Source organism: Poecilia reticulata, linkage group LG21 (assembly GCF_000633615.1).
Source record: "Poecilia reticulata strain Guanapo linkage group LG21, Guppy_female_1.0+MT, whole genome shotgun sequence".
Lineage (NCBI taxonomy): Eukaryota > Metazoa > Chordata > Actinopteri > Cyprinodontiformes > Poeciliidae > Poecilia > Poecilia reticulata.
The window spans coordinates 5,910,779-5,917,458 of NC_024351.1; positions in this window are offsets into that span (position 1 = coordinate 5,910,779).

The window sequence follows — 6,680 nt, forward strand, 5'->3', positions numbered from 1 at the left end:
ACACACACACCTACACACACACACGCACCTACACACACGCACACACACCTACACACACACACACGCACCTACACACATCTTTAAGGCTGTCTGAAGTTTTCTGTGAATTTTGCTCTATTTGTCTGAATATCTACATCACTTAAAAAATAAGTGAGGATTTAGAGTTTAATAGTGAAAAGATGACGGAGTGAAATGAACTTTTCGTCATAATGAAGCTTTTATGAATCAAATGTTCCGCAAATCACAAACTGCGTTCAAGTAATTCAGCTAGAATAATCTGGTTCCGCTTCCTAAAGTCTGGGTTTGTAGTTTTTAAACTCCAGATGATTAACGATGGTCAGCGGTTCTCAGTTATTCCCCCAATCAGGAGTGAATTTCAGCTTCGTCACACATTTTACTGTAGTAGAAACTTCATTTAAAGTTTAACTCCGATACTAGAAATTAACCCACGAAAACTGTTTGGGTGACTTGAGAAGGTTTGACTTACATTTGGTCTGACTCGGGATGGTCCTCTTCGGATTCCGTTATTCCTGAATGTTTTTTCACAAGTTGCCTTTTAATTGTTCAAGAGAAACTGGTTGTTAACAGAGAACCGAACTAATGACCCAGTAGAAACTTCTGACCTAAAGAATTAATCTAAATTAATATCATTTGATAAATTTATGCAGCTTTAAAGAGAAAAAGGCAGGACGTTACATGACGCTTCCTCGTCTGAGTTTTTTTTCTGTCGCAGCAAAGATTTTCTGATAGATTACTAGTTAAATAAAATGCGCATACTGCCCCCTGCTGTACGAGAGTAAAACTTCACTCCATCGCCATCCTACTGTCTCCAGGCTTTCCTCACCTTCTGGTTCTCCATTAGTTTGTTTCTTTCACTTTATTTCTAAACTTTCTCCTTTCATATTCATGTTTTTTGCAGTTTGTCATTTAATGTTTCTATTAGATTTACCTTTAATGGTCAAGATTATCTGAAGAAAAATTTTACATACAGTGCTCACAGCTCACAGATGTTAAGTACAAATTTCCAAACTTTAGAGAGAAAATAACATAATGAATAAAAGGAACTGTGTGTATATGTGTGACGGCCACACAGGGTTAGGTCCACGCCTCATCATAAGTTGGCTTTCACTTTAGTTTGTTTTGTTGTTTAATTATCCTTTATTTTCTGTCTTCCACCTTGCAATGTTTATATGGAGTGCACACATGTTAACAATGCAGGGTTGAAATTTAATTATGTTGTATTAATATTGTTTTCTTTGTTTGAGTTACCTGGGCTGAGGTTCCTGATGTACATCTCATGGCCTTATTGGACTGAACCACCTGCGTCATGCTGGGGGAGGGGGGGTTTGTGGGTTTATTTCATTGTTTGGGTTAGTTGTTGGATTGGCAGCCATTTTGTTTTCCCCTATTGTGTCTTCATAGTTTAGCTAAACTTGTATTTAAATCCCCTTGTGTCTTATGTGAGCAGGTCAGTTTGTTGTTGCGTCAGTTATGTCATTTATGTCATTTATGTTGACCTCTTTTATTAGCATGCCCATTTAAATGCTATGTTAACCTTTTGTTCATAGTTATAAATAAAAACCCACCTTTTTGAATTCAACACCTGTGGTCTGCATTTGTACTGTCTGGTCCCTGACGATATGTATGAGTAACTATTTCTTTATATAAAACACTGAAACATTTTGACAGTATATCTTTGCACTACTCAGGCAAGACGTTCATTTTGTACATCAGACAACATGAAACTGTCTGTAGCTAAAGACAGCTGGTGTCCAGGATGTGTGGGGTCTGCAGATATGCTAGCTGCTTTTTTCCTGACCTTCAGTAAATGCTTGTTGCAAACATTAATTTTCAATGTTGGTTTAAATTTGATATTGAAAATAAGAAGCTTTATTTTTAAACATCAAAGGGTTCATTTTGATTACATCTAACCCTAAAACTAATAAAATATTCAGTTTTAGATTTCACTTTTTAAGCACAAAACATCCTAAAATATTGTACAAACTATAATTTTTACAAAAAATAAGAAAATATGGAGGTAGCATAGCATATAAGAATACTATTAAATGCTAACAAAGATTACATAAAATAAAGCATCAAATCAAATATAATAATCCTCCTTTATTGTGATGCATTTAAGATTTTATAAAACTCTTAAAACTTCATAAATGTTGTAATTCTTCAAGCAGTAGATGCTCTTATTTCAGACTTTCTTTGGAGGGAAGCTTGCAAAGGCATAAATCACTTGGATGGATTTTAAGTATTACTATTGGGACTCAAATATTAGAGTTTTTAAAAGATGGATTAATTGTGGTGAAACGTTTCCTCTTCCTGACTGGTTAGTCATGGAGACAAACTAAAAGTCATGGCTTTGCTGAATTCACCAAGTCAATCTTTCATTGTTACATATACAAAAAATAAAACAGTCAGACATTCAGATCTGGACTCACATCAAGCCCCATCCATCTCCTTTCTCAGCTAATTATATTTTTACTGCCTCTCTTGTGGACAAAACCTTCATGACTTGGTTTAATCTTGGCATATGGACCTTGAAATACTTATTTGTTGATGTTTTGCCACCTTTGCACAGCCGTCAGACACATTTCTGCTTCCATCTCATCACTTTTTAGATATTTTCAAATGTGCAGGTTCACTCGCAGTAAATCCTCCATTTTTCCTCATCTGCCTGATGCCTCTGACCTGGTCTCCTTGTTTTTGCCCACTATCAGACTAAAAGGGTCTTTATATTTATAATTTAATCACTTCAATCTGCCCAAAATCTTTGAATTTAATTAGGAGTCTGTGGGAACAGGATAGAATATCTCGAATGAGCTCTAGTCACATATTTTAACACAGGTACATAAATCCTCGATATGTTCTATAGATCTACCCTCTACACCAGTTTGCATTTTCTTACCCAATGCAAACTGGTGTATCTTGAGTATTTTATCTAATCCCTAATCTGAAATGTTAGCTTCTGTCTGTGCAGCTTGTGGCAGACGTCAGCAGTCGCTACCAGCCTCATCCATCTCTGTACTTTTTCATGGAGATATTTGCTGCTGAATCTGATGTGGTTGGAAATCAACCTAAAGCCCCAAAGATGTTTGTTCAGGACGGCTCCCACCGTCTCCATCTCAGGGAAATCCTTCAGGTTTTATGACAGTTATTTCCAGGAGCGTATTATTAATTTCTTACACTGGAGCAGGGATATTATTCTTTACTTTATTCATTTTGAGAATATTAGGATGTCACTTCTCAGCTCTTCTGAACAGTTTCTGCACACTTTGCATCTGTTAGATGAACTAACTTTCCCTCTTTATCAGATTAGCCTCCATTACTATTATTATTGATTTATTTACTTTTTTCTCCTTTTCCTACGTCACTGATTTTTCTTTCTGGAAGTTCCCACCCATTGTAAAGTTGAATTTTTTTTTTCCTGTGTTAATTTAGGTTTCTGTGTCATTTGATCAGTTGATTGAGTTGTCCTGGCAACCCCTTGATTGTCCCCAGCTGTCCCTCGTTTACCTTCCTGGTGTATGGATGCCCACCTGTGTCTCTTGCTCCCTATCAGGTCCTCGTCTGTCATTGTCTCCATCTGTGTTGCCTCTTGGTTTGGACTTTCATTAAAGATCATCATTATTGCTCTGTACCTGGATCCTCGGCTTCCATCCTCACCTCTTCAACCACAAATCATGACACCATCCCAGAGCCATGTTTCATTATTTAACATTATTAAATAAATGAAACATTTACCAACATGTTGATGTTTAACGATGACACTTGACAAAATCTAATGTTTACTGTGGTGCTTTAATGACTTTGTGTTTTTATGATGTAAAGCACTTTGAACTGCCTTGTTGCTGACATGCTATACAGATAAACCTGATTGATCGATTGATTGGTGTTTTCAGTGTCAGTTCAAAGTATATTACTGAAGAATGGTCACAAGACTAGACCACAGCAGGCAGGAGAAACAAAACTGCTGAAATATTTAGTTTCAGTTAATGTATGGTTTTTATTTGTCCTAAAGTAGAAAACCACTGAACGTCTGTTTCTTTCCTTTATGTCATATTTTGACCAAAAGATCCCACATGGTGCCATCAGGGACATGTGATCATCTCCCACACAATCAGACTTTATAACATGAGATAGCTAAATACATGTTTTGATTTTTTTTTATGAAATGTAATAAAAACATACGATGGGAGAAATGCCGTTACAAGAACTAGAAGAACACAATTAGCAAGAAACTACAGGATCAACTTACAAGGAAATAAGACAAATCATCCAACAACAGAAACTGAAAGCCATGTTTTTGAAAAAGGAGACATTGAGTTTGAAGAATTACAATGAATCTAGTAATTAGCCCAACAGAACCTTTACCAGCAATACCTCCATGGATTTTACCAGAACCTAAAGTAGATTTAACTCTTTTAGACAAGACAAAAGATGAAGGATATATTTTACTACAACAATGTTCAGATTGCGGACCTCAGTTCATCTCCCAGGTCTGGAAACAGTTCTGTGCAGCGCTTGGAGCTAAAGTTGCCCTGACCTCAGGTTATCACCCCCAAACCAATGGCCAGACGGAGAGAATGAACCAGGAGCTAGAGACCGCTCTTCGATGTCTTACCGCCTCCAATCCCGGAGACTGGACCCAATACCTCCCATGGGTTGAGTATGCACATAACAGTCACATCTCTGCCGCCACAGGTTTCTCCCCATTCGAGGTCTCCCTGGGCTACCAACCACCGCTCCTCCCCTCTGACGAGGAGAACCTCTCGATCACGTCGGTACAACACCACATCCGTCGCTGCCAGAAGGTATGGAAAGATACTATTACTGCACTCAACAACACAGCCGCTCAGAACAAACGCATTGCTGACCATAAGGGGACCCCTGCACCAACCTATGTTGTCGGTCAAAAGGTCTGGCTGTCCACCCGTGATGTTCCCCTCAAGGCCACATCCAAGAAGTTGGGCCCCAAATACATCGTCCCTTTTGAAATCCTGTCTGTTATCAGCCCGGCTGCTGTTTGGCTACGCCTTCCAAAGTCCCTACGCATCCACTCCACCTTCCATGTGTCCCAGATTAAGCCTGTCCATTCTAGCGACCTCTGCCCTCCGGCCGAACCCACTCCTTCCGCCCGAGTCATAGATGGCCATACGGCCTACTCCGTCCGCCGGATCGTGGCCTCCCGTCGGCGAGGTCGGGGTTACCAGTTTCTCGTCGATTGGCAGGGCTATGGTCCGGAGGAACGCTCCTGGGTCCTGCGTTGTTTCATCCTCGACCCCTCCCTCATCTCAGACTTTTCCGTCTTCCAGGTGGCGACCGTTGAGGGGGGGAGGGTACTGTCATGGTCCGAGTTCCGTTTTGTTTTCTTTTTGTTGTTTTTTCCTTTTTTCTTTCGTTTGCCTGCTGCTTCCTTCCCCGTCCACCAGATGTCACCGGTTGACTGAGCCCCTGGAGAGATGCGGTGCCAACCCCATAGGCACACCTGTGTCTAATCTGGAGCTGGCTGCTGTGGCGTATTTATGGAGCGGCTGGCCGACACTTCAGCGCCTGAGTGTTTGCCTTCCATGGTAAACGTTTCTCCTTGACGGCCTAGAAACCACCTCTGAGTATTTCCTCGTTGTGTTCTCCTCGTCAGGTGTTTCCCCGTGTCTGTCAAGATCACCAGTGAATGCTGTCACCCAAGGATCTCCCCGTGTGTTACCTCCACGATGCCATAGGTATTACCTATCGGTCGCCAAGCCCTGTGCACTCACCCTTCCCGGTCCAACCCCAGCGGATTCTCCTCGAGACGCCACAGGTTGATCCCGCAGGTTGCCTTGGCCCTGGGTACAAGATTGGTCCTGGACCTCCGCCAGCGGCTCTGTCCGTCCACAGCAAAAAACTTACCTGTCCGCCCTCCAACGCTCGCCGTCGCCTCAGTCTTCCGGAACCTGGAACCCACGCCTTTGCGGCAGGTCTGCAATTTCACTCTCCATCCAAGAACGTAAGATCGATCTCTCTCTTTCTCTGAACTGAGGATTCCCACGTGCATTGAACCCATCACTTACCTCCTCTCCTCTTATTACAGTTTGACGTTCTGGTTCGCCTCCCCGATTCCGCACCAACATCACTTCCCTCATTTTTCTGTTAAATAATACTTAATTTACTGATTTTATTCTCCTGAGAGTGTTCTTGCATGTGGGTCAGAAAACTGGAACCCGACATGACAAGAACATTTTCAGTGAATATTAGTGACTCTGAATCATCTGCTGCTTCGATGCCTTATGGTGTCCCGCAGGGCTCAATTCTGGGCCCTCTGCTTTTCTCTCTGTATTTACTGCCTCTGGGTTCCATCCTCAGGAAACATGGGATCTCATTTCATTGTTATGCTGATGACTGTCAGGTTTATTTGCCCCTGAAGCAGAAGGACGTCCATCAAACATCTCCTGGCATGTCTTGGTGATATTAAATCTTGGTTGGCCCTGAACCTTTTAAACTTTTATGAAAACAAAACAGAGGTGATGGTGTTTGGACCCAGYGGCTCCTGTGAGTCCTCCTCTGTTGACCTTTGACCCTTGGAGGTTTATTTTAAACCTGTTATTACAGATCTTGGTTTTAAGGTGATTGTAAACTGGACAGCCAGATCAGAGCCGTGGTTAAGTCCAGCTTTTATCCTTTAAGGCGAT